The following is a 27659-nucleotide window of genomic DNA, read 5'->3' on the forward strand; positions in this document are numbered from 1 at the left end:
GAAGGTGGAAAACCTAAAAGTTAGGTTTCCTCTCCCTCCCTCTCTCTCCCCCTCCTAGCCGCCACTGACCAACAAGAGGGGTTGCCCCTCTTGTTTTGCCACCAACTAGTCACCGTTGAACCACCTAGCTGGTGGCCCAACCCCTTCTAGCCCATCCATCTTTGGGGTTAAGAAGCGTTGGTGTTGGATGCTGGCAGCCACCTCCAAGTAGGAGAATAGCACCCGCTGGCTATTGTCTATCGCCGATAGCCTAACAGTTGGGTTGTGTTGGCTTCAGCTTCCATCGGTCGTTCGATGTCCCAAACTCACTGTCCCATGTCGGCAATGGGTTTTCCACCCTCCATACAACGATTATATGGTTGTTGTTCGCTTCATATTGTATTGTTTTGTTATGTAAGTTGTCCAGTACTTAGCAATCCATTGACCTCTATGTTTGGTATAGTCTGGTTACTAATGCTACCGGATACTGAACCATCAGAGCGGTCTCTCTTGAAAGACTTGTCTTCATATGGTGGCAAGTACCGAAGACGGACTTGAGGATCGTGAGTTGGTGAAGTCATCTCAACTATTGCTCGATGTGGATACGGATAGAGGCGAGGCTCGATAGCGTCACTTGGTTGATGTCATTTCCTCTCCTCATCATTTATCAGGTATAACTAGAATAAATGCTATTCCATAAAATTTTATATTGTGATTATATTTTCATGAATGTATCCTAATATGCATATGATGCGTGCAATATAACAATTAGTCATTATATTTATTTTTTGCTTCCGCTGCATATTTATGAAACGTATTTAGCACGCACCCGCATCAGACTCCCTATTCTCCAATAGTGGTATCAGAGTTTGATCGTGTTTCGACATGATCTTAAAAATATTTTAAGGGTTATAGTTGGTTATAAATTCATTTTTAGAAAGTTTCCTATCTTATTGAGAAATTTCTTTTTTTGAAAACTTTCCTAATTTGTTAGGAAATTCTAATTTTAAAAATATTCTAAAATAATTTAGGAAATTCTAATTTGGAAAGATTATGAATTAATTAAGAAATTATAATTATAAAAATATATTTCCTAATTAGTTATGAGATTTTAAATTAGGAAGTTATTTCCTAATTAATTAGATTTATTTCTAAAATAAAGTATGCAATTAAATTTTAAAATTATTTCCTAATTTAATTAAAGAATCTTGATTTATGGAAATTTTCTTAAACATTTTATTTCCAAATAAAAAAATATAACAACTATGGCATCATTAATGTCATGATCGCGCCATATTATATGTCATGTAGCTTATATTATGTCATGATTAGATATATTAATTATATCATGTCATTTGTTATGATTAGTTGCATTAATTATGTCATGCCATATTTATGTCATTCCATGTAGATAGTTTTATTATTTGTATAGAAATGGGGATGAAACCTAAAAACCCTAACAAAATAATTAAAAAAATGTGGAACCGCCACATCAGCGACCCCCTAGAGCCGGTCCAACGGATATGGAGGGAGGTAAATGCAGGTACACAGTGGAAAGTGCATAGCGGAGACGTTAACCCCAGGCAGTGACACCCCGGGGATCGACCCCTGGACCTTTCAGTCACAGAACCATGCACTCCCCATCTGTGCTACCCCCTGGGGACAATTGAAGAAAAAGAAATTAAAGCTTGCACCTTCCGTTAATATGATTAGAACCAGAGTTTGATTTCTTGATTGGGTTGTTGCACCACTCACTCCAAGATTGACTTGAAATTAGATATATTTTAACCATTGAGATATGATCTCATGATTAACATGTCGACTTTAACTTGAAATATTGATTTGTTGGACTCACTCCAAGGTCAACATAGATAGAGGTGAAGTTAGGTGATATATATATGATGTACGTGTTAATGTGTTAACAATATGATATTTATATGCAAATATCAATTTGCTGATAGCATAATGTGATAGTTATATATGTGCAATATATAATTAGTGTATATGATACCTACCACTATAACTAAGAATAGCTTGTTGGACTCACTCCAAGGTTGTTCTTATCTATGGTGAATATCAATCCATTTAGAGAAAACCCATAGTCTCTTAAATTCAAAATAAGGGCTCTTGAATTTGATAAATAAGTGAGATTCTTAAATGTCTGTAAATTGTTTGCATTTACATTACAAAATCATCTCTCTCATATTCGTTTGATTATGTATTTCTAGGTTATTAAATTATGCATGATGTCTTTGAATTTGCGCTCGATTTTGGATATGAATAAACTGACTCAGCCAAACTTCCTATATTGGTATCAGAATTTGAGAATCATTCTCAAGTCTGAAAAGATAGCCTATGTCCTCAAAGAGCTTCTTTCAATGAGTCTTGTGCATGATGCAACAACTGATCAAATGATGACTCATCAGGCCACAAACTCAAGGAATGGTGTCAAGGTTTCAATATTCATCAGGCCTTGACCTCAGTTTACTATTCCTGAAGCAATGGTCAAACAGATGTTGTTAATTGAGAACTCGTTTGAGAATTGAAGACCATGTTTGGTTATGTCAAAGGCAATTGGGTGGAGGAACTACATAATATTCGCTGGGCTTATTAAACAACTCCACACAATAGCATCGGGATGACTCAATTTTATCTAGTCTACGATGCAGAAGCAATATTCGATCAAGATCGGTCTCAAGTCATCCCGAATGAACACATATGGAGATGGTAAGGAAAACTCAAACAAAAGGCTTCTTGAATTAGACCTCATCATAGAGACCTAGGAGAAAGCGGAGACATGACTCAAGGCATACCAACAACGTATAAGCCAACCTTACAACAAATGAGTCACCCCTCATTCCTTCCAAGTTAGAGGCTTCATTTAGAAGAAAATGAAACCTATGGGAGACATTAGCAAGCTAGAGTCACAATGGAGCGAACCTTATTGAGTCACTAGTCGACTTGACTGCGAGTCTTACTACCTAGATGCCCTCGAAGAAAAAGAATTCAAAGGACTTATCGTGTCTAATCTCATATACCACCTTTTTGTATTTTTTTTCCTTTCCCATCATTTATTCCTGTAAATGTTCACGCCCTATCAAATAAAAATTATAACTTGTCGCTTGTCTATCTTTTCATGCATAGTAGCCTTATGGTAGGCCCAAAAATCCTAATACGCACTAGCGACCAGGACACATGACCCTATTAGTCCCTTGCTCGTTAACAACTCTATCTTATAATTGTTAGAGTGTATACTAAAAGCCTAACCTTTTGTAAACATTTTATTTTAAAATAAAGAATCATATTGGTCAAATGTCTACATTTATATGCTAAGTGTAGTTGTTCAATTAATTTATATTGTAGATAATATGGTGTGTGGTGCCACACACAGAAGATCATGTTATCAATTCCTTATAAATTATAAACAGTAGCTCACGACTAAGATGGAAAGGAACAAACAATTGGAATAGTCGTAGTGTAATTTGATATTAGTTTATCTTAACTATAAAATTACACTAGTACACTCTAAGTGTATTGAGCAAGACCAATTAAGGTAAGTTCTTTTTATGCTGGCTGAATAAAAGAATAAGACCTTTGTTATTATGGAAGTGTGTGCTCTTAATCCTGATATAATAACAAACATATATATCTAGTATTTATTTCTTTGACTTATCAATAGGTGAGATTTAATTCGATAAATCAAAAGGCCCGATAAGTTGAGAAATGATATTATTTATAGTATGTGTTGTTGATTATAAAAGGAAATTGTGTCCTAGTAATCTAGGTTGATAATGTCCCCAAGAGGAGCTCATAAGGATTGTCATGTAAACCCTGCAGGTGGACTTAGTCCGACATGACGATAAGATTGAGTGATACTACTCTTGGACTAAGATATTAATTAAAGTGAGTTGTCAGTAACTCATTTAATTAGTGGACATTTGACATCTTAAATACAGGGAGATTAACACACTCATGATAAGAAGGAGCCCAAAATATAATTTGGAATTGGTGCGGTAGTTCAATAATAATTCTTTAGTGGTATGAATTATTATTGATGAAATTAAGTTGGGTGTTCGGGGCGAACACGGAAAGCTTAATTTCATCGGGAGACCAAAACCAATTCCTCCTCTCGGTCCCTATCGTAGCCTCTTATTTATAGAGAATTATATCCACCAAATACCCACTTCCTACCCACCCTTAGGTGGCCGGCCAAGCAAGCTTGGAGCCCAAGCTTGGGCCGGCCAAGCCAAAGGCTTGAGCTAAGTAAGAGTGGCCGACCATAGCTTGGAGCCCAAGCTTGGTGTGGCCGGCCATATAAAATAAAAGGATTTTATTTTTTAAAATCTTTTCTTGTGTGGAAGCTATGTTTTTAAAAGAGAACTTAAAAAATTAAATCTTTCCTTATTTGTAGTTAAAAGGAATATTTTAATTTTTTTTAAAAAAATTCTTTTATGTAACCATCCTCATGATTTTAAAAAAGAGAGTTTTAAAATTAAATCTTTCCTTTTATAGTTTCTACAAAAGATTAAGAGAAAAGATTTGATATCTTTCCTTATTTGTAGATTGAAAGGTAGATTTTAATTTTGAAAAACTTTCCTTTTTGTAATCATCCACATGTTTTAATAGAGAGATATTAATTTATAAAAGTTTCCTTTTATAACCAACCATGAAGGGAATTTTTAAAGAGAAATTTTATTTTTAAAATTTTCGGAAACAAATAAGAAAGTTTTAATTTTGTGTTTAAACTTGCCTTATTTGGAGCACATGTAGTGGCTAGCCATGAGAAGGATTAAAAGGAATTTTTAATTAAATTTTCCTTATTAACCAAAGGCAAGGAAAATAAGGGAATTTTAATAATAATTAAATTTCTTTATTTGCCAAGACCAAGGAATATAAAAGAGAGGGTAGAGGTGTCTCACCTCACAACATATCTTCTATTGTTTCTCCCTTCTCTTCCTTGGTGTGTGGCCGGCCATATTCTCTTCTCTTCTTATCTTCTTCTTTAGTGGTCGGCGCATCCCTCTCTTGGAGTTCTTGTGGTGGTCGGTCCTTGCTAGGAGAAGAAGGAGAGAAAGGAGGCTTTACTCTTGCATCCCTTGGAGCCTGAAGGTTGGTGGCCGAAACTTGCAAGAAGGAAGTTGTCTTGGTGGTTCTCATCTCGGTAGATTGTTGCCCACACAATGTCCGAGATAAGAAGAGGAATACGATAGAAGATCAAGAGGTTGTTGCTTACAAAGAAAGATATAACTAGTAATTCTATTCAGCATCATTCTAGTTTCCTTTGTATAGATTTTGAAATACCAAACACAAGAGGCATATGATTCTAGGTTTTGAATTTGTGATTCAAGTTTGTGTTTCTTTTGTTTTTTTTTGAACTTATGATTCGATTGTTCCTTTTGGTTAAACCTATGGTTACTATAAGGAAATTGAATATTAAATTTCGTTGAAAGACTTTGTTTAGGAAGTGGTGGATGCTCTCATACCCAAGAAGGCCTAGTACCTCACCATGTTTAACCTGGAAACCGATCTCTGAAATTAATATTTAATTGAATTTGTAACATGGGTGGATTTGGATCAATAATGTTAAGTATCGTTTGTGATCCAAGTCTAAACCTCTAAGAACAGATAAGTTAAATTTGGAATTAATAATGTTAAGTTCCGTTTGTGATTTCTAATTTAATTTCTAAAGAACACAATAGGTTGTTAGGAATGGTTCAGGACTTGTACAAAATTTTTGTACAGGCGAACCGGTACGATATTCCATGTATCAACCAACAATAATAAGCCTAGAACTTCTAGATTTGTGCTAGCGATCAAGACTCAGCTCGCCCTCTTATCCCTCACCAACGACATCGCCTTACAACATGCCTAGAACTCCTAGCTACGTACTAACGATCGAGACTTAGCCTGCTCTCTTATCCCCTCACTAAAGGTTGTGCCTTACAATAAATCATGAATTCCTAGCTCCATCCTAGCGACTGAGACTTTGTCTGCCCTCTTAGCCCCTTAATAATGACTCTACCTTATGACAAGCCCAGAATTCCTAACTCTATGTGAGAGATCAAAACTCAACTCACCCTCTTAGCCCCTCACTAACAGCTTCACCTTATGACAGGTCCGAAATTCCTAGCACTGTGCTAGTGACTGAGACTGTACCCACACTCTTTGTCCATCGCTGACAGCTTTGCCTTATGATAGAATTGGAACACCCAACTCCATGCTAGCGATCAAAACTCAGTCCGCCCTCTTAGTCCCTCGTTAATAGGTTTGCCTTACATTAGGCCCAGAATTTCTAGCTCTGTATTAGTAATTGAGACTCTATCCTCCTTCTTAGCCCCTCTCTAATAGATCCACCTTACAAAAGACCTAGAACTCCTAGCTCTATAGTAGCGACTGAGACTCATCCCGTCCGCTTAGCCCCTCGCTAATGGCTCCGCCTTACGATATGCCTAGAATTCCTAGATTCTTGCCAGGGATAGATGTTGGTACCCCAAGATGATTTTGATGTGATCAACCAAGTTAAGTTAGGTCCTATTGTGTTTAACTCTGTGTCTAAGTGTGCAGGAACTTATGAGCACAAGACGTCGAACAAAAGATGTAGCTAACAAAAAGGACGGTATAGGAGAGCCGACGAGCTCAGTGCGTCTGAGGGATGAGGTGCTACGGAAGAATACGAGGGTGGATGAGAAGGAGACGTGAGGTGTTTCTGAGGGACGAGAAGCCGGAGGGGAAGCTTGCTCGAGAAGGTCGGAAGTTGGGTATGGGTGAGCCCTATTCTAGATGGCTGAAATCACCCAAGCAAGCGAAGTCGAAATGGAAAACCCAGACCAAGGAGAGCGGAACCGAAGAAGGAGGCCCAGACCAAAAGTTAGCAAAAGGTTGACTTCTAGTGGTCGGGGCGCCCGGAACCTGATTTTTATCCAGTTCAACGTGGCATTTGAATGTTACGTTGGGGATATATTTCGATCCCATTTTATGTGTCTGGAACCCTTCTAGGTGCCCCGAGCAGGGCTATATAAGCAGCCCTACTCCCAAAAACTGGAGAACAATTGAATAGTCTGAAACAACACTTGTACACTTACTAGTTCTTGTTTATCTTTGTTTTGTGAGCTTTGAATGTTGTAAGAGACTTCTCCGCCTGAAGGAGAAATTAGTGCACTTTAACTTCCTTGGATTAACAACCTCCCCGATTATAACCAAGTAAAATTTTGGTGCCTCTTTCTTTGTTGTTTCTTCTTTATCCTTACTTATGCAAGTGCTCTTTTAATCAAGCTATAAATCTGACAAAGGTCTTTTTGTTTGTTTAATTTGTGCAAGGGCTATTCACCCCCCTCCCCCCCCCCCTCTAGCCGGCCGCTAATGGTCCTAACAAGTGGTATCAGAGCAAAGACGCCTCAGAAGGACTAGTCGCTGACTGAAGCAATGAGATGGTCAGAGCTAACATCTACCCACCAACGTTCGAGGGGGAGTTCGCGTTTTGGAAGCAACGAATGGAGGTTTTTCTTAAAATATATTTTAATATTTTATTAATAATAAAATATAGTTTTGAAGCACCAAAGAACACAAATAGAGAAGAAATAGAAAAATACCTCTGGACCAAAAAGCAGCGCGATGATTTTATGTCAAACGGTAAGGTTGAATATCATCTAATAAGCATACTACCGGTGGAGGATCTTGACAGAATCAGTAACAACCAAAGTGAAAAAGAACTTTGGGAAAAGTTCTTGAACCTCTAAGAAGAACTAATTGAAGCTGAATCCAACTCCTTGATGGACACCGAGTCGTCGTTAGAAGAATCCGAGACCGAGGAAATTGCGGGGACAACCCTTATAATTGAATTCCTTCCTGAGGACACAGAAAGCTCATCACAAATGAGCATCGACGAAGGGGGAGAGTCTTCAGAAGAAAGCAGCTCCACAAGGGGAGCATCAGAAGTCTCTACCTCCTTACCAATTGTTTAAATTTATAAAAATATTATCGAAAGATTCTTGCAAACTTGAAATGGAAAATAAAAATTATTAACAGAAGATAATGAGTTAAAAAGAACTTTAGCAACAGCTTGTCGATTAGAGGATTTCGACAAATTAAAAATAGAAAATGAAATGTTAAAGAAACAAATACAAACCTTAAAATTTTCTGCATATTCAAAAGTCTCTACTTCAAATTTTAGAAATTATAATGGACTAAATTAACAATTTAAATATCATAAGGGACAAATTACAAAATTATCAAGAAAATATGTACCTAAAAAATTTATTGTCAATCTAGTAGGAAGGAATCTATTTTGGATTCCAAAATTATTCTTGAATTAATTTTTTTACTACAAAAATCCTCTTGAGTTTTAACTTGTGTTCAAAATAAATTGGATCCTAATTTTTTTCAAGAGAAATTCAATATTCATCTTAAGGAAAAATCTCAATTTTTTCGTATCATTTGATTTCTTTAAATATTTAATTATTCTACAAGAGTTGTCCCTGCTAACTCTTCTTTATCTAAGAATTTCTTTTAAAGTTTTTTATTGATGAATTTTCTTTGAGTTATTTAAATACAAATATTTAATATTAAGAATATTCAAAATTGTAAATATATATATATTGTCTAAATGAATACTTAGTGGATTTACTGATAAAATAGTTAATTATTTAATTACTTTAAATATTTGTCAAAATTCAATTAGATTTTTTTTCACCACTTAGATGTTAAAAAAAACTTAAAGTTTTCTTTAATTATTTATCTACAAATTTTTTGTCAAACAATTTTAAAGTTATTTTTAACTTTATAAATTTAGAGTTTTTATTAAAACTTAACTTTCTTATTTTTGATAAAGTTACCCTTAAACTTTTAAAGTACCCCATTTTTTATATGATCAAAGGGGGAGAAGGAGAAATTAGGTCTAGGGGGAGGTAGTTTAAATTTTTAAAAGAAACTATAAATTTAAACTTTTTGCACTTTAAATGCAAATTTATTACCTTTACTTTATGTTGGTTTACCCTAACTTAACTTGGGTTGCACACATAAAAAGGAGGAGATTGTTGGTACCCCAAGATGGTTTTGATGTGATCAACCAAGTTAAGTTAAGTCCTGTTCTGTTCAATGTTATGTCTAAGTGTGCAGGAACTTAGGAGCACAGGGCATCGAGCAAAAGAAGTAGCTAGCGAGAGGGATGATACGGGAGAGAGCTGACGGGCTCGGTGCGTCTGAGGGACGAGGTGCTGTGGAAGGGTACACGGGCATACGAGAAGGAGGTGTGAGACATTTCTAAGAGATGAGAAGCCGGAGTGGAAGCTTGCTCGAGAAGACCGGAAGTTGGGTACGGGTGAGCCCTATTTCAGATGGCCAAAATCACCCAAATGAGCAGAGCCAAAGAAGAAAACCTGGACCGAGGCGAGTGGAACCAAAGAAGGAGGCTCAGACCAAAAGTCAGCAAAAGGTTGACTTTTGGTGGTTGGGGGCCCAGATCAGCCCGGGGTGCCCGGACCTGGCCGGGGCGCCCAGACCAAGTACCCCATTTTTTATATGATCAAAGGGGGAGAAGGGGAAATTAGGTCTAGGGGGAGGTAGTTTAAATTTTTAAAAGTACCTATAAATTTAAACTTTTTGCACTTTAAATACAAATTTATTACCTTTACTTTATGTTGGTTTACCCTAACTTAACTTGGGTTACTCATATCAAAAAGGAGGAGATTGTTGGTACCCCAAGATGATTTTGATGTGATCAACCAAGTTAAGTTAGGTCCTCTTGTGTTTAATGTTGTGTCTAAGTGTGCAGGAACTTAGGAACTTAGGAGCACAGGACATCGAGCAAAAGACGTAGCTAGCAAGAGGGACGCCACGAGAGAGAGCTGACAGGCTCGGCGTGTCTGAGGGACGAGGTGCTGTGGAAGAGTACAAGGGCAGATGAGAAGGAGGCGCACGACATTTCTAAGGGACGAGAAGCTGGAGTGGAAGCTTCCTCGAGAAGATCGGAAGTTGGGTAGGGGTGAGTCCTATTCCGGATTGCCGAAATCACCCAAATGAGCGAAGCCGGAGCAGAAAACCTGGACCGAGGCGAGTGGAACCGAAGAAGGAGGCCCAGACCAAAAGTCAACAAAAGGCTGACTTTTGGTGGTGGGGGCCCAGACCGATCCGGGGTGCCCGGACCAGTCCGGGGTGCCCGGACCAGTCCGGGGTGCCCGGACCAGTCCGGGGTGCCCGGACCAGTCCGTGGCGCCTGGACCAGTCCGGGGCGCCCGGACTCTGGCGTCCGGAACCTGATTTTTATCTAGATCAATGTGACATTTGAACATTGCATTGGGGATAGATTTCTTTCCCATTCTAGACACCTGGAACCTTCCAAGCGTCCTGAGCAGGGCTATATAAATAATCCTACTCCCAAAAACTGGAGAACAACTGAATTGTCTGAAACTGCACTTGTGCACTTCCTAGTTCTTATTTAGCTTTGTTTTGTGGGCTTTGAATGCTATAAGAGGCTTCTTCGTCTGAAGGAGAAATTAGTGCGGTTTACATTCCTTGGATTAACAACCTTCTCGGTTGCAACCAAGTAAAATCTCGGTGCCTCTTTCTTTTTAGTTTCTTCTTTATTCTTACTTATGCAAGTGTTCTTTTAATCAAGCTATAAATCTGAGAAAGATCTTTTTATTTGTTTAATTTGTGTACCCTCTAGCCGGCCGCCAATGATCCTAACAATAGAGACTCAACCCACCCTCTTAGCTCCTCTCTAACAACTACGCTTTATGATATGCCTGAAATTCCTAGATCCGTGCTAGCGATCGAGACTCAGTCCACGCTCTTATCCCCTCATTAACGGCTCTATCTTACGACACGATCAAAACTCCTAACCTCATGCTAGTAACTTAGCTACATTCTCATTTATTTCCTTTTGATATATTGGTGACTGTGGTGTATTCAAAGTGTTCAAGAGTGGAAAGATACACCTTATGGGAAAATATTTTAGAAGTCAAATCTGATGTTGAGGAACTTTGGTTAATGGATGGTGATTTTAATGTTATTGCTGGATCTTGTGAACATTCTACTGGAATTCTTTCTAATTCATGAGTTGTGGATGATTTCAATAATTTTTTAATGCTAAGTGGTTTGATGGATGTTGGTTTTGTGAGTGATAGATTCACTTGGGCAAACAATAAAATTTGGAAACTTTTGGATCGAGTATTAATTTCTCCATCATGGAGTGATAATGATTTCTAGGTGCATGTAGAACATTTAAGGAGGCTTGCCTCTGATCATGGCCCTTTGTTTATTACAATTTCATGATTTTCAAAGCCAGTGGCGTCTTTTAGGTTTCAAAATATGTGGATCAAACATCATAATTTTTCCCTTACAGTTATATTAAATTGGATATTGCCTTGTTCTGGGATTGGATTGTAGAAATTTCAATTTAAACTTAAAAGATTAAAAACTCATTTTAAGTGGTGGAATGTTGATGTGTTTGGGAATATACATGATAATGTTAAGAAAGTCGTTGAAGAATAGTTTGCGACTGTGGAGAAAGTTTTTAATGGTGTTCCTACTGATGCAGATAAAATTAACATGTCTAGATATCAAACTTTACCTTTTAAAACACTAAGTATGAAAGAAGAGTTCTGGAAGAAAAGACAGCGGTGAAATGGATAGGTGAGGGTGATAGGAATATTAAATTTTTTCATAACCTGGTGCAAAAAAGGAGAATAGCTAATAGAATTTTTAGAATATGGAATTTTTAGAATATGGGATGAAGGGGTTTGCTTGGAGCAACCAAAGCTTATTCTAGCCTCATGTGTTCAGTTTTTTGAGAATGTACTGATCGGGGAGGCTTATGAATGCAATTCAGTTAATTTGGATCATATTCCATCTCTGGTTAATTCTGGGGATAATTCTACTTTGACTGTAGTACCTACCATCGAAGAAATTAAGATGATTTTTCTATGGCATTTTATGCATCCTGTTGGGATATCATTAAAAAGGATTTATTCTAGGTTGTATTGGATTTTTTTCAAGGGAGATCCCTACCTAAAGCCATGGCTGCCACCACTATTGTCCTCATACCAAACGTTGAAAATGCACAGCAGTGGCAAGATTTCAAACCTATCAGTCTGTGTAATGTCTCGAATAGGATTATATCAAAGTTGAATGCTATAAGACTATGACAAGTGTTGAATAAAGTCATATCTCTTCCCAGAATGGTTTTGGGTTAGATTTTAAGAGATGTCCTACGACAATCATCTTATGATTTTACTACTTATTTGATAAATATAGATTCACTATTTGAGTACATATTATATATTTGAATAGTCTTAAACTAATTTACTGAATGCCCACAATACAATTAGGGATGACAATGGGTCGGGTTCGAGTCGGATTTTATATCCTCCGTCCTCATACCCATCGGGTATAGGATCTCCGATGGGTATACCTATACTCATTAAAGGATCGGATATCTTCTATAGTTTTAATTTTTCTTCTTTCTATCCAACTATTATCATTTAACAAAAATATATTAAAATTAACATCTTATTAAAAAACTATATATATAATTAAAAAAATAGATTAAACATTTATATAGTCTCCTCCTAATATCAATAAAAATAGCAAGTTGATTTTGGGAAAAGAAAATTTTCTTTAATATATATATATATATATTATTTAATCGGGTATTCGGGTCGGGTATCGGGTATTGATAGTCCCTCCATACCCTCCTCCATTCGGATCGGGTATCGGATTCTCCATCGGGTTTGGGTGGAATTGTCATCCCTAAATACAATTCATAGCATGAGAGAATTTGTGATTGAATCACAATTTATGATTATCTCTACATGTATAATTATGAATGTATTAGAATTTTCCTAATAATCAAATTGGTGCATTCAGATATCATCAATTCTGTATGACTAGCATGAATTATACTACTTGGTTTAGTCAAGCAACTGTTTCTCACTAGCTGGAGATATTGGGATGGTAAGAGTTAAATGTGGATGTTAGTTATGACAATTATTTTATTGGAGTGACTTGCTGTAAGACTGCATATAGTTCTCTATATATATGGATATGTCTGTGAAGTTCTTACTACAACTCGAGTGCAAGTTTCATTCGACTTGAGGTATACAAGTTATATTGGTCATGTTGACTTATACTTTGACATCTTAAGTAAGCATCTCTTGGAGGTGTGGACCCAAAATGATTGGGTATAAATCAAAGTGGCTAAAGATGTTTGGATAATCCACAGAGTATTTACCGCTCTTTGTGAGAAGACGTATACCCTATGGCTACTCGTTGGGATTATTTCAGTCTTTGGCTAAAACATCACATGTTAAGAGTATAAGGCTCTTGTACATATGTATGAGTAATTTGAATCCGTAAAATGAGGAAATATTACTTGGGCTAAGTGTGACATAGTCAGCCTAATGGGGGCAGACACATAGACCATACCCTGAACCAAGTGGGTATAAAATGAGTGAAAGGAATAAGGCATGACTCACTATAGCTGCTGAAGGATTTAGAATTAGTTCTGAGATTAACTATGATTTTTTGACTAATTGGGGATCATGATGTACTACTAGGTGACACTCATGATTGTTCCATAATTAAGTAGTTAATTATAAACGACCAAGAAAAATCAAAAGCTTATTGGGTCACACGCACTACGAGTCTCATATAAAATAAGTTAGAGAATATGATTATCAGATCAAGAGATAAATATTTAGTTGGACCATACATTAGACAAATATAGAAATATTTGTCGAAACGGAAGTGCGGATGAGCTACATCACTTATGAAAGAGTTGGATCCTATTTGGTTTAGTTATGTATCAATTTGGTTTAGCCATGAACTAATTTGGTTTAGCCATAAACCAACTTAATTTAGTTGTGAATCAAACCAACAAGTTACTTAATTTAGTTGTGAACCAAACGAACAGGTTAATGAACTAATTTTTGGTTAAGGCATAATGGGTTGAATTTGAGTTTTCTAATCCAACTCATTAAAGAGGACTATATATATTGATATGGTTAAGAGAGAATTAATACATAATTCATTATTGGCTTGATTAAATTTAGAAAACCTGACTCCAATATCTCTCTCTACCTCTCTCTCGAAGTTCGATAACGTCGCAAAAGGTTGATGCTCTTCTCGTTATAGGTCATCCATAAAGTATACCTAGAATAGTTATTATTCGATTCCATTTTTATTTTATGATCTTGTCTGCGTGATTGCATCTTGCATGCATGTGGTTGTGTGATGTAATAAATTAGTTTATTTATCGTTAAGTCTTCCGCGGTGTATATTTACGAAACATGTTTATAACACATACCGCATAGGACATATCGCAATAGTATCAGGAAGACTAATTTTTGATAATATTATGTTGACTTAAGAGTTTAATGATAAATTGAATTATCATGTCAGGGGCAGAAATCTACGCCAAGACTTATGATAGGATTCAATGGGGGGTTTTAATTTAAAATAATGGAGGCCTTTGGGTTTTCGTACTGCATTTATTGATATTGTTAGACGCTGTGCGGCTGAGTCTTGGTTTTCTGTTTGTATAAATGGTCAACTATTTGGGCTTTTTCATGTGAAGAGACGACTCAGACAAGGGAATCCCATTTCTCCACTTTTATTCATCATTGCTATTGAATTTCTTTCAAAGGGTTGGATAATCTTTTTAGGAAGTTTCCACAAATGTATTTTAATAGTGGTTGTGATTTTAAATTATCTCATTTAGCTTATGTAGATGATGTAATGATTTTATTGAATGGATCCATTAACTATGTGAAAAAGGTCAAAGTTTCTTGGATAATTATAATGCTTGTTCTGGGTAAGCAATTAATGTAGCCAAGAGTTTGTTTTTTCCTTCCAAAGGAATATCTATTGTTCACAGAAATCTTATTACTGCTACCATGGGATTTGCTGAAGGGACTTTTCCTATTATATACTTGGATGTGCCTATCTTTACTGGAAATAGAAAGGTCATTTATTTTCAACCTCTTTTAGAAAGTTAGGAGGAAACTCCTTGGGTGGAATTTATCGCGACTTTCACATGGTGGACAGTTAATTCTCATACAAAGTGTGTTGTGCTCTATCCCGATGTACTTATTGCAAGTGTTTCTACTTCCCTTATCAATTCTCCACCATTTAGAAATGATGTTTTCTAGATTTTTTTGCAGATCGATGAACTCAAGTAAGAAGACACACTGGATTTCTTGGTTGACGATCTGTAGATCAAAATTGGAAGGAGGCTTGGGAGTGAGGAGTTTATCGGAAGTGGCTACAACAGTGGCTATGAAGCTGTGGCACAGATTTAGAGAGAAAAAAACTCCTTGGGCAGGTTTCCTTAATCGATTATATTGTGGTATGGTTTCCCAGTCATAGTTCCTTTAAGATGGAATGCTTCCCCTTGTTGGAGAAGGTTGATTAAAGTTCGTTCCATTGCTGAAAAGCAGATTGGATGGATAATAGGAAAGGACAAGTTGAAATTCTGGTTTGACACTTGGTTAGTTAGCAGATCTTTGTATCAATTCTGTGGTGTGACTAGAATTTTAGATGTTGTAGTATCTGAGTTCTTGGTAGAGGCAGGCTGGGACAAGTGTAAACTGGAAAGGGCTATGCCAATTAATCTTGCTGAGGAAATTTCTACGATCTCAGTAGAAGCAAGCGAAGTTGATAAATTAATTTGAAAGTTATCAAGTGATGGTAGATTTACTTTAAAATCAGCTTGAAGGAGTATCTGATCTGTTCAACTGCTGTTGGGGATTTGGGTGGCTGTTTAGAGTAAACTTTTGCTCCTAAAAATATCTATCTTCTATTGGTGATTTTTGCAAGTGCTAATGCTGTGAGGTGGTTGAAACTTGGGATCACCTTTTCTTTAATGGAGATATTGCGAAGGAGGTATGGATTTATTTTGCGCACTTGTTTCGGGTTTATAATTATAAAAATTTTGAAAATTGGAAAGTTAGTGTGGGGTGGTCTCATCAAGGCCATATCAGAGAGGCAATCCCGTTTTTGATTGTGTGGTTTTTATGGGTTGCTCGAAATGATTCTAAGGATCGAAGTCTTCGGATGTCTGTGCCTAAAATTATTAGGGAAATCTATAGTACATACAGTATAGCAGAGTTGCTGAGTTAATTAAAGATTATCACTGGAAAATGTATCTTTCGGTTGCTCAATTTTTATGGGTTTATGTACAGATCAAATCTGCTTATACCATCACGGCGGTGTGTTGGAGAAGGCTGGCTGTGGGGGTTTATAAGCTAAACACGGATGAGTGTTCAAAAGGAGCAGGGATCTCCTGATCCCTACTTTTGTGGACTAGAAGATGGACCACATAGAATTACGGTCGGATCATGACCGCGATCCGGCCGCAAATGGTTGCGATTCCTTCCTGGGTTCACCATCCCCACCAAGTTATAGTTTTTGTTCGGAACGGACGGCCGAAGGCTGCCCGGAGGCCTCTGGTGGTGGATAAGGGGCCAGGTTACTAGGCGCTGAGCGAGGGTGTCCTCCGGGCGGCCTCCGGTCGTCCGCTTCGAATAAAAACTATAACCTGGTGGGAACGGTGAACCCAAGAAGGGATCGCAACCATTTGCGGCCGGATCGCGGTCATGATCCGACCGTAATTCTATGTGATCCATCCCCTGGTCCACAAAAATAGGGACCAGAAGATCCTGCCTGGTTCAAAAGGGAATTCAGGTGTTTCGTCTTATAAAGCCATTATTAGGGATCATGCTGGGCAAGTTATAAGAGCCATGCATGGCACCATTAGTGTGGGTAACAATCTTTGAGCTGAGTTACGTTGTTCTCTGTTTGGAAGGGATTGGAGTTATGTGTTGACAATCAGTTACTTTCTCTTTGGCTTGAATAAGATTCTTTGGCAGCATTGGTGCTTATTGGGTCTTTTCATATAGGCTGGGAGCTTTGTCAGTTGGTAATGAAAATCAAGAATCTCATTTTTAAATATCATATTTATTATTCACACATTTGCAAAGAGGCTAATTCGACAGTTGATTACCTTGCGAATCGAGCCTTTAATTTTGAAGGGGGGAGAGTATTGTTTAGACAAAATATGGGCCAGGTACTCTATGGAATTTGCAAATTGGAGAGGATCGGCCTTCCATAGGTTCGGGTTTCTTGTAAATCAATATAGACAGGCTCAAAATTTGGAGGCACACATCATTGTTTGGGGCAAAAAGGAGGTTTAGGAGGTGCTTTAAGTGGATGTGCAGAAGGCTTATTGTGTTCATTATGTAGCTCCTGCTGTATATTTGTTGCTGGAGAATAGTAACTTTAGATTGGGTGTCACAATAGTTGCTATGGATTTGTTGAATCTGGTGTGTATTTGTTCTGCTGGCGTGGAATTCTGGAGAAAGTAGGATGTGATCTATATATCTTTAGACTTGAAGAGAAATTCAACAATTCTGTGGCAAGGTAGTTCAGGTTTTGTTGTTTCTTTTCTTATTGTCTTTTCAATAGTATCCATATTGCCTTTGTAATGATGGTTGATCTATAGTCATTTGTTTTTAGGTTTCTCTGGATATTGAATTCAATTTTCATTGAGGAGTGGCAAATAATTTTAGAACCTCTTGAACTACGTTAGATGTTGCTCTAAATGCTAGGTTTCAAATTAGCTACACTCGGATTTTGATGTGGGTCGGTGGATATGTGATATAGGAAATTAAGAATCCATTTGTGGTGCTTGGGTCTTCTGTTTCCCTTGTTAGCCTAATAATTATTGAGCTGTATTTTGAGAAGGCTGTATTGAGAGATTACAGAAGGTTTTAGAAGACAAAATTAAGAAAATTCATCTCAGTTGTTTGAAATTGGTGTGGTTTTTCTGAAGAAGCTAGCGTAAAGCAGATTGGTGCTGGATCAAATGCTATTGGTGCTGTGGATTTCTGGCATGTTTGTGATTAGCGTATTTGATTTTTCAGGTTAGTGCATTGTGGTGATTTGTTTGTGGTGACATCAGTTCATTCTAGGAGCTGATACAATTGTGAGATCAGTTATTTTATGGATTGAACTCGAAATTCATTTGAGTTATTGTTGATGGCCACATGCTAGATTTATTTGTGTTGTTTTGTTGGTATTGGTGTGGATTCTTTGAAGAAGGCTTGTTTCCATATTGCAAATTGCAAATTTGATATCATGATGTTGAAGATAGATAGAAATGCTAGTGGAGATTCTGCAAAGTGATGATTCAGATTCTTACTAATGTTTTGGAAGTTTTGAAATGGGTTTTAGAAGATGCTTCAAAGTTGAGATATTAAATCTTTGTTGAATTAAATGTTGGTGTGCTGCTTTAGGCGTGGCTCGCTAGCCACTATTTGGTGTTTTAAAAGGTGGATGGTTTTTGGAAGTTTGCAGGGCTGATGTAAAGTCAGCCTTGGTGATCTTCCAAATTTGTTTGCTGTGCTTTGTGACTTAATGTAGTCGGGAAAGACTCTGTGGAGGCCAATTGTGGTTAGAGTTTTCTCATATTTGTGAGGGAAGAGATAGAGATGTAATCAGTGGTGAGGTTGTTAATAAGCCGTGTGTTCTTTTGTAAATAAGTATAGGAGTCTGTAATACATTTTAGGAAGCAAGGTTTGACCCTCCTCCTAATATGATCTCTTTTTGTTATGGAATCCCCTGTAGGGGGTTAAAAAAAATGCTAGCAACTTAGCTTTACTATAAGCTTGGCCTCGGACAATTTGGCCTTAATTAGCCTCGGGTATCTCAGTCTAGCCATACAAGGCAGCATAGTTGTCCTAAGCAACTCATCTTTTGTGGCTTGACAACTTGAGATTATTAGTTCAGGTAATCTCAATAGATAAGTTTGAAATCAATTTTGTGTAATTTCAATTCAGTAAATTCCCTTTATCTCGAGTAAAGATTATCATGTGAATTGAAGTCCTATAATAGGACAAGATGCTATTTATAGCATTTTGGAAAAAGTTACTATTTGTTGATGTGGCTTTGAGGTGCCTCCAAAGACATCTGAGTTACCTCTAAGTTGATAAAACCTTATCCTCATGCAATGACAGCCTAATGACTATTGTTTATTGGAGATGCCTTTGAGCAGCTAAAGGCACCTCGGCTACTGTTCATCCGAGGCACCTTTAGTTCATCCGAGGCGTCTCTAGTCCATCAGAGATGCTTATTAGAGGCGCCTCTAGTCCGATATGAGGTGTCTTGAGCTGTATGATACGATAATTAAATAATAAGTGTTATTGGAGAAATAATCTTATAGACTTTTATGAGAATTTTTAGAAATTTTTCATAATTTCAACGGAGTCTGTATGACACATTTTAAGGTGATAGATCTATTAGGCTTGGAGAAAACATATTTGATATATCAATTAAATGGGAGTTGAATGAGAAATTAACTTAGGGTTTAATAAATTTAAACTTAAGTATATAACAGAGTTACGGTGCAAATCCTTGATTCTTCCTTTTCTTCTCCTCTCACTGCTGCACACCTCACTCGATCCTTGTTTCTTCTTCCGCCTGATCACCCCAAATGGCCACCGCAACATTCTCTGTCCGACATCGTCGGTGCTGGAAGGGTTGAGACAATGTTGGAGAGCCGCGTTCATCTTTTCCCCATGCTTCGATTCTGTGCAACAACTACTGTTGCCACAAGATCTGACACTCTCGTGCCTTAGTTGCACTGTGCTAACCACCACCGCCATCGCGTCACCTCCCCAAGCATCTCCAGCCTAGCTTTTCGTCCGGATCCCCTACCCTAGTCCTTGATCCATGCCGTCTTGCCTCGATTCACCGACGCCGCTATCCTCGTGCGCCGTCACCTTTGCCGAGGCTGCCGACCCCATGAGCCGATCGATCCATTGCCAGCCGAGCCGCTCCTGTGTGTGACAATCATTGAGTCGACATTACACGTAAAGACTATCGGGCTGTCCCTGTGCGCTGTCGTGCCATGAGCAAGAAGCTGAAGGTCTCCTTTGTGCATCGCCCTCTCCGACCACCTTAACTCGTTGTCAGAAAAGGAGAACAAGTAGTATTTGGGTTTGACCGACCACTATAACTCTGGCCAGTATTTTTCGACAGTAGGTTCACCTAGCTTCAACCACTATTTTCGACAGCAAGCTTCTCCGATCATGAGTCAACATCGGTGCATTTAGATTGGGTAACTTTGGTTCGATCATTTACCTATTATGTTTAATAGTTGACACAATGGATTGAATGATGGGTTAATTGATTAAAAAAGTTGATTAATTTATATTAGATTGATTAATGGATGGATTCGATGAGTATGTGGACAATCCATTATTAATTGGATTAATTGGGGTTAATGTAGGGTTAACTTTGAGTTAATCGATGGATTGGTGGAATTGAAGGTCAACCTTAATGACAGTCCATGAATGATAGTGTCATTTGAGTTTCTTTTTTCCTGATTAGTTTGAGTTTTGAGTTTAGCTAATTGTTGCATATGTGATTAGCTAAATTGTACATCATGTGATTTGTAGGACTTTGATTCGAGACGTGCGTCTCGACAAGGGATTGTTTAGCATGATCAACAGATAAAGACGGATACTTTTTACCTTACTTCTTTAGTACTTTGACCATAGTGCATAAGCTATATTCAGATAGTTGCTGTATTTACCTTGACTTTACTCGTATTTTTCTTGAGTTTGATACTTACCTGCTTGATCCTTGTGATGATCATTTTGATATCTATACAGTCTTTCATTGTAATCCATGACATTTAGTATATATTATATACTCAATTTACTCACATTGATTGCCATATATACATGTACTCTATTGAGCATGCTAATTTCACTGTAGCATAGTTGATTACTATTTATGTACCTGTAGTGATGACTATTTACATTTTTCTCATAATATCATTGTATGCATGTTGGCAACTATATCTCACTTGTGGTTGAGAAAGTTGTTGGCCAAAGCTACTCACTCGGCCACTCATGGGCAGTGGTAGTTGGATTACGTATGTTACGCTTCCGCAAGTGCACGGATATGTCGTCAGTAATAAAAGATTATCAATCCTACGAGGACTGGTTATAAGCACTAGCGATTGTTCAAATAGAATTAGCTAAACTACCGTTGGTTGTAAGTTAACTATTTCTTAGGAAGAAAGGAAATGAGGAAGTAGATGTGAGAACTAGCAAAAGAGAGAAAGGTTAACTTGGCTTGGGAAGAGTTCTAGGAGTTCAATTTCGTTGTGGTGGAACCTGATGTATCATGTTCTATCTTTTCCTCATTGTCAATTAACATGCATTCGCCGGAAGTTAAAGCTACTATCCTTAAGCACTAAACAGAGAAAATCCTTGTGAAATCCTGTTACGGTTAACCCCTGTCACTAGGGCGCCTCAGTAGATCACAAGAATACAAATCTAATTAGTATCATTAGGAATAGAGATAGGAGTTTGGTTTGGTCTCTTACTTCCTTGTGGAGAAGTTGTCTCTCCTTTCAAGGGAGTATCCTAGATGTTCATGAACGGGTTACTCCTATCACTAGGACCCTCGGGTGTACAATCTAAGATCCTCTCTTTACGAAATTAGCAATTCCTACACAATCAACTAATATGACAAGGCAACAAGTCTCATGCATATCAAATAAAAACAAGGCAAGCAAAATCATACAATGAGTAAAGGTATAAACATGAGTCTTACATCAAACCCTATCCACAACTACTCCCTGATCCTAGAACAAAGGATCTACTCCATAGACACAGGAGAAAAATCTAAAGACATAATATAAGTAAGCATACAATCCTCAAATGAGAAGAGAGAAAGAGAAGAGATGATTATCTAATAATGTCGCGTAATCTTTGTTGGTTGCTACTCGGAACACCATTCTATTTCCCCTGTATAAAAATTTGTACAAGCACAAAACTTAACCTAGCTACCCATGCGCTCTACTGAAGTTAGACTTGGATTGTAAATGATGCTTAACATTATTAATCTAAGTTGCTCTTCAGATGTTAAACTTGGATTGGAAACGATACTTTACATTTTTACTCCAAGTTTAACAGATGTGATCTTCCTAAGTTAAACCATATTACAGGAGTTAATTAAATATCTATTTCAAAATTGGCTTCCAGGTTAAACATGGTGAGGCACTAGGTCTTCTTGGTTCTGGGATCATCCACCACTTCCTAGACAAAGCCTTTTAAAGAAATTGAATATTTAACTTCTTACAGTAACCCTAGGTTTAACTACAGAGACCGCAATAGAAACATAAGATCGAAACACAAAATCGAAATACAAAATCGATAGCACGAAATCGAAACATAAAATCGCTAGCCTCTTGTGTTGGTGTTTCATAAACTAATTAATTAGAGCGAAACCATTAATTAGTTATACTTCTTGTTAGCTAATGACCTCTTGATCTTGTATTCTCTCTCCTCTGGACTTTGATATCGATACCAAGATAACTCGATCCTAACCACTTCTTTGCCTCCAAGAAAACCGAGCCACCAAGGAATGCCAAAATAAGAAATTTCCTTCTTCTTCTTCTTCCCCTCTAAACAATCGACCACCAAGGATCTATTCTTTTCTTTTCAAGTTTCGGCCACCAAGATGAGATAGGTGCCAACCTTAGAAAGAAGAAAGGGAAGAGAAGAAGAGAAGAAGATGGTGCCGAAACAAGAAGAAAACAAAGTGAGAAGAGGAAGAGAGAGTGGGCAACAAGAGAAGAGGAGGCAAGGCTTGTCTTTTTCTCATGAGGCACCCTCTCTCTCTCTTTTATAATCCTTGGTCATGCCAAAAAAGGAAAGTTTTAAACATAATTAAAACTTCATTATTTGTGGCCTCCCATTAAAAAGAAAATTTTAACAACAATTAAAATATCTCTTTTCTAAATTTCCTATTGTACATGGTAATAAAGGAAAGTTTTAAAATTAATCTCTCTCTTTTAAATCATGTAGACATCTACAAAAAGGAAAGATTAAAATTAAAACTTCTCTTTTAAATCATGGTTACAAAAAAGGAAAGTTTTATCAAAAATTAAAATCTCTCTTTTAAACTAAAAATAAGGAAAGATTTTAACAAAATTAAAATCTCTCTTTTTAGATTATAAAAAGAAAGATTTTAAAATTTTAAACTCTTTTAAAACCATGAAAAAAGAAAGGAAAATTTTAACACAAAATAAAACTTCTTTTATTCTTTTAGGCGTTAAAAGGAAAGTTTTAAACAAAAATTAAAACTTCATTTTAACTTATGCACGTCTCTCTGGACACCAAGATGCACCATGCAACACCTTCTGGGCTCCAAAATAAATTGGCAAGGATGTGTCACCCCATTACTTGGGTGTGGACTTTGTGATACAAGAAGATTTATAGAGGCTATAGCGGGGCCAAGAGAAGAAATTGATTGGTCTCCAGATGAGCTTGAGCTTTACGTGTTTGCCTCGAACACCCAACTCAAGTTCATCAATAATAACTCATACAACTAAAGAGTTATTATTGAACTACCACACCAATCTCAAATTACATTATGAGCTCCTTATCATGAGTGCATTAATCTCCCTGTGTTTAAGATATCGAATGTCCATTAATTAAATGAGTTACTGACAACTCACTTAATTAATATCTAGCTCCAAGAGTAGTACCACTCAACTTCATTATTATGCCAGACTAAGTCCACCTGTAGGGTTTACATGATAATCCTTATGAGCTCCTCAAGGGGATATCATCAACCTAGATTACTAGGACACAGTTTCCTTCTATAATCAACAACAAATCATATAAATAATATCATTTCCCAACTTATCGGGCCTATTGATTTAATGAACTAAATCTCACCCATTGATAAATCAAAGAAATAAATACTAAGTATACGTGCTTGTTATTATATCGGGATTAAGAGTACGTACATCCATAATAACAAATGTTTTATTCTTTTATGCAGTCAGTATAAAAAGAAACAACCTCAAATGGTTCTGCTCAATACACACATAATATACTAGTGTAATTTTATAATTAAGATAAACTAATACCAAATTACACTACAACCATTCCAATGGTTTGTCCCATTCCATCTTAGTTGTGAGCTACTATTTAAATTTATAAGGAACTGATAACATGATCTTCTGTGTCACACTAAACACCATGTTATCTATAATATAAATTAAATGGACAACTACATTTAACTAAATGCAGACATGACCAATGTGATTCTCATTTCAAAATAAATATTTTATACAAAAAGCTAGACTTTTAGTATACATCCCAACAATCTCCCACTTATACTAAAAGACTATGCTACCATATATGCTGCCATACATCTGATTCCCATCCCCTCAACATATCCATCAAAAGCTTTCGCTGGAAGGGCCTTAGTGAAAGGATCTACCAGGATATCTTCTGATGCAATCTTGATGACAACAACTTCTCCTCGTATTAGGTGGTACTTGTGCTCTATGTGTTTACTTGCCTTACGGGCTCATGGTTCATTCGAGTTTCCTACTGCACCACTATTATCACAATAAACTGCAATAATTTAGAGTAAACCAGGAATCACATCTAAGTCCATCATGAAGTTTCTGAGCCATACAGCTTTTATGGCTGCCTCAAAGGCTGCCACATACTCAACTTCCATGGTAGAGTCTGAAACGCATTTCTGCTTAACACTCCTCCATTGTTATGGCTCCACCTCCTAAAGTAAGCACAAAACCCCGAGGTTGACTTACTATTGTCCCTATCAGTCCGAATCCGTGTAACCCACAGGGAGCAAATCATCTGCCTTGTTAACTAGCATATAATCTCTAGTCCTTCTCAGGTATTTTAATATATGCTTTACAGCAGTCCAGTGTCCTGGTCTTGGGTGACTTTGATATCTGTTGTAAAATACCGGAAAATAGGCGAATATTAATAAGGGAATTTTCCGGAATTTTTGGAAAATTTTCGGGAATTTTTCGGAGCTCGTATGGACGAGTTAATGGGGACAAAAACGGAGCCCGGAAAAGCCTGTTTAGGCTACCCCATTTAAGTGAGGAAAAGTTGAATTTATTTATTCATTTTCCTATTTTCTTTTTCTTTCTCCCTACACGCCGTTTCCCTTTTCCCCCACAAACCTGCGCGTGCCCAGCTTCTTCTCTTTCCCTCACTCGATCCCTAACCGGCGCCGCAAACCGCCGGTTACTCCTCTCCTCTGCCGACGCCGACGACGCCAGGGACCAGAGAGCCGCCTCTCCTCTTCGCTGGCCGACGCAGACCCGGACTCCTATCTTCTGCCTTAGCATCGTCTGGCATTCTCCCATCTCTGCCGACGACGCCACTTCCGCTGAGCACCGCCGGTTGCCGCTGTCTGTGAGCCCTAGCCTGTGTCCAGGCACGACCATCCCGCGGCCACTACAGCCTGTCCTCGTGCGCTAGACCCGAACCAACAAGGTGAGATTGTGCCGAAGGATTTGGATTGGTGGAGCACCCGATTGTTTGATCTCAGGCTGTGGTGTTGTTTCTTGTTTCCAGCAGGACCTCTAGCTTGTTCCGGCAGCCAACATCTTTGACTTTGGATCAACAGTGATACATTCACATTGAGGTGAGGTTTGTTTTGTTTTCGGGTTGATGCAGAGTGATAATATTGTAGTAATGGATTGTTTTAATTTGTTGAGGAGAAGGAGGTTGGATGTTTGTTTGGGTAAGGAACTGAATCCGATTAGACATCTAGTTAATAATCTTTAATTGATTTTTGAATTCATTAATCTGTTGAGATTGGAGATTTGATTTCATTTCCAGTTGTGGATTTAACTAGAGTTTAGTTACAGATTTAGATTCATTAGTAATCATTTATTTGAGGAATTGTTAAGGTGGATTATGTTAATAGAAAATGATTATCAGGTGTTGGACGAGTTTTGGAAGAAAAGGGTGAGGTCATAAGATTGGATTTATTGAGGTTTCGGCTTGCATTATCCTATCTACGATAAACCTAAGTGTTGATTGTATATTTATTTCAGGGTTTTGATTTGAGACAAGAGCTCTGATTAGAGGACATACAACACGATCTACATTGGAGGCGGGTACCTCTTGACTTATCTTTTATGATATTGTCATTGGATATGCATAGTATTTTATAACTACAAGCAATGAATATGTTTGCCTTTGGTATGTCACTGTTTGATATCCATAGCATGTTAGATTTGTCACCTGTGAAGTATCCGTACTTATATCTCGTGATTTGTTGCCATGAGTACCTTATTGCCATGAGTATCTTAGTTTCTAGAGTGACATACCATGCTTTACTGAGGTTAGGGTTAGACTCTGGATTTTTGTTTTTGACATGTATATCCAAATTATCTGATACTTAGGTTTTTATGCCATGCTTGGATTGTGTATTTCTATTGGTATATCATATATGATTCGTGTACTTAGATCTTGTGGTTCTGATCTGTGCATATTGTAGGTACATATGCTATGGAAGGGGGATATGTTTAGGATCTAGGTTGTTATACCATAGAGGACCAGTATACCCTAGATCCGTGGATTTGACATACGATCTTGTGGTACCCATATTATGTATATATGGATTTTTCTATCTTTGATCGTAACATTCCATACTTATTATGTTCAGACATAGGTTTTGATATTCTATCTGACTGTACTCTAGATCTTAGTATGTGACCATCGATTTTACCGTACTCATTTTATACATATGGATATGGTTATGTTGATCTTTATGACCATGCTTAGTGTCATGCTTCATGATTGTCTTTGATTGCGTCTCACGGCCTTCGATCTATCGGCTCGTGGTTGAGCCATTATATTACATTGCATATACCACCACTCATGGATTAGTGGTATATCGAGGGTGTGTGGCGGTTCTCGCTATTTGCCCGCTGGTCCGAGGACTCGCGTGGTAGCCCGGCCGTGGCCTCTCTGTTTGGCTCACTGGCATTTAGTGTAGAACGCGTAGCCTGAAATGCGGGACTCGTTGGCTCTTGCCTCGGTTGACTCCGGTCGTGACGTAGCGGCAGAGATACCTCCCGTCATTGTGTGGAGATGAGAGCATTGAGCTCCCCATTTATGATTTGGGGTCGCAGGACAGGAGTACTCCGACAACATCCCGTCCACTCGGTCCACTCATCGGAGTAGTGATGACAAAGTGCAGGTTGTCACAACCCTACCCACTCGGTCTCACCATTTGTGTGTGAGATCGGCGTCGGGGTGACCAGACGCATCATTAGCATCATATATCATTGATGCATTTATATTTTATGATTGTGTTTGCTGCATTTTGTCAAGTTTGGTTATCATAATTTCTGCACTGCATTATGTCTTGGAGCTTTGCCATTGTTCTCAAATTTCTCGGAAGTATCTTTACTGGTAGTTCAACTTCACGCGCTGCACCTTTATATATAATTCTGCATATTCCATGTTTGATGTTCATTATCTATCTAACACATGTATCGGTTTATTAGTTGTTGAACTCACCCCCGTTGATACTATCTTTTTCAGGTACCAGGTTGGTTTTGGTGTCGCTTGGAATATCCTGTCTGCTGGTCCCCACGTCACATCAGAAGACTTATCAGTTTCACGTATGTTTTGTTTGTTTATGTATCAGTTTGTTTAGCTCTGTAATCCGATTTTATTTTTGGAGTGTTGATGTTGATATGTGGTATTTTGTATTTGTTATTGGTTGTGTAAGCCTAGCCGGCTAGTAGTCTTTGTGTTTTGGTTTTGTTCCAGCCGAGTGGGCTGATGATATATATATAACTGCGTGGTTGTGTGTAT

At 37.7% G+C, this 27659-nt stretch overlaps 1 long non-coding RNA gene across 5 annotated transcripts; it reads left to right on the forward strand.

Annotated features, from left to right (window-relative positions):
- LOC122021354 lies at positions 1 to 27446 on the forward strand. Of its 5 annotated transcripts, XR_006122520.1 has the most exons (5): positions 1 to 393; positions 479 to 650; positions 15138 to 15858; positions 16158 to 17394; positions 17491 to 18708. It is a non-coding gene; the product is annotated as an uncharacterized LOC122021354 (long non-coding RNA). The 5 variants fall into 5 exon arrangements; XR_006122518.1 differs by lacking the exon at positions 17491 to 18708 and adding an exon at positions 27384 to 27446 and having other exon boundaries at positions 15138 to 17394; XR_006122523.1 differs by lacking the exons at positions 16158 to 17394; positions 17491 to 18708 and adding an exon at positions 27384 to 27446.
- The last annotated feature ends 213 nt before the right edge of the window (positions 27447 to 27659 follow it).

This window comes from Zingiber officinale, chromosome 1A (genome assembly GCF_018446385.1).
Source record: "Zingiber officinale cultivar Zhangliang chromosome 1A, Zo_v1.1, whole genome shotgun sequence".
NCBI classification, from domain to species: Eukaryota; Viridiplantae; Streptophyta; class Magnoliopsida; order Zingiberales; family Zingiberaceae; genus Zingiber; species Zingiber officinale.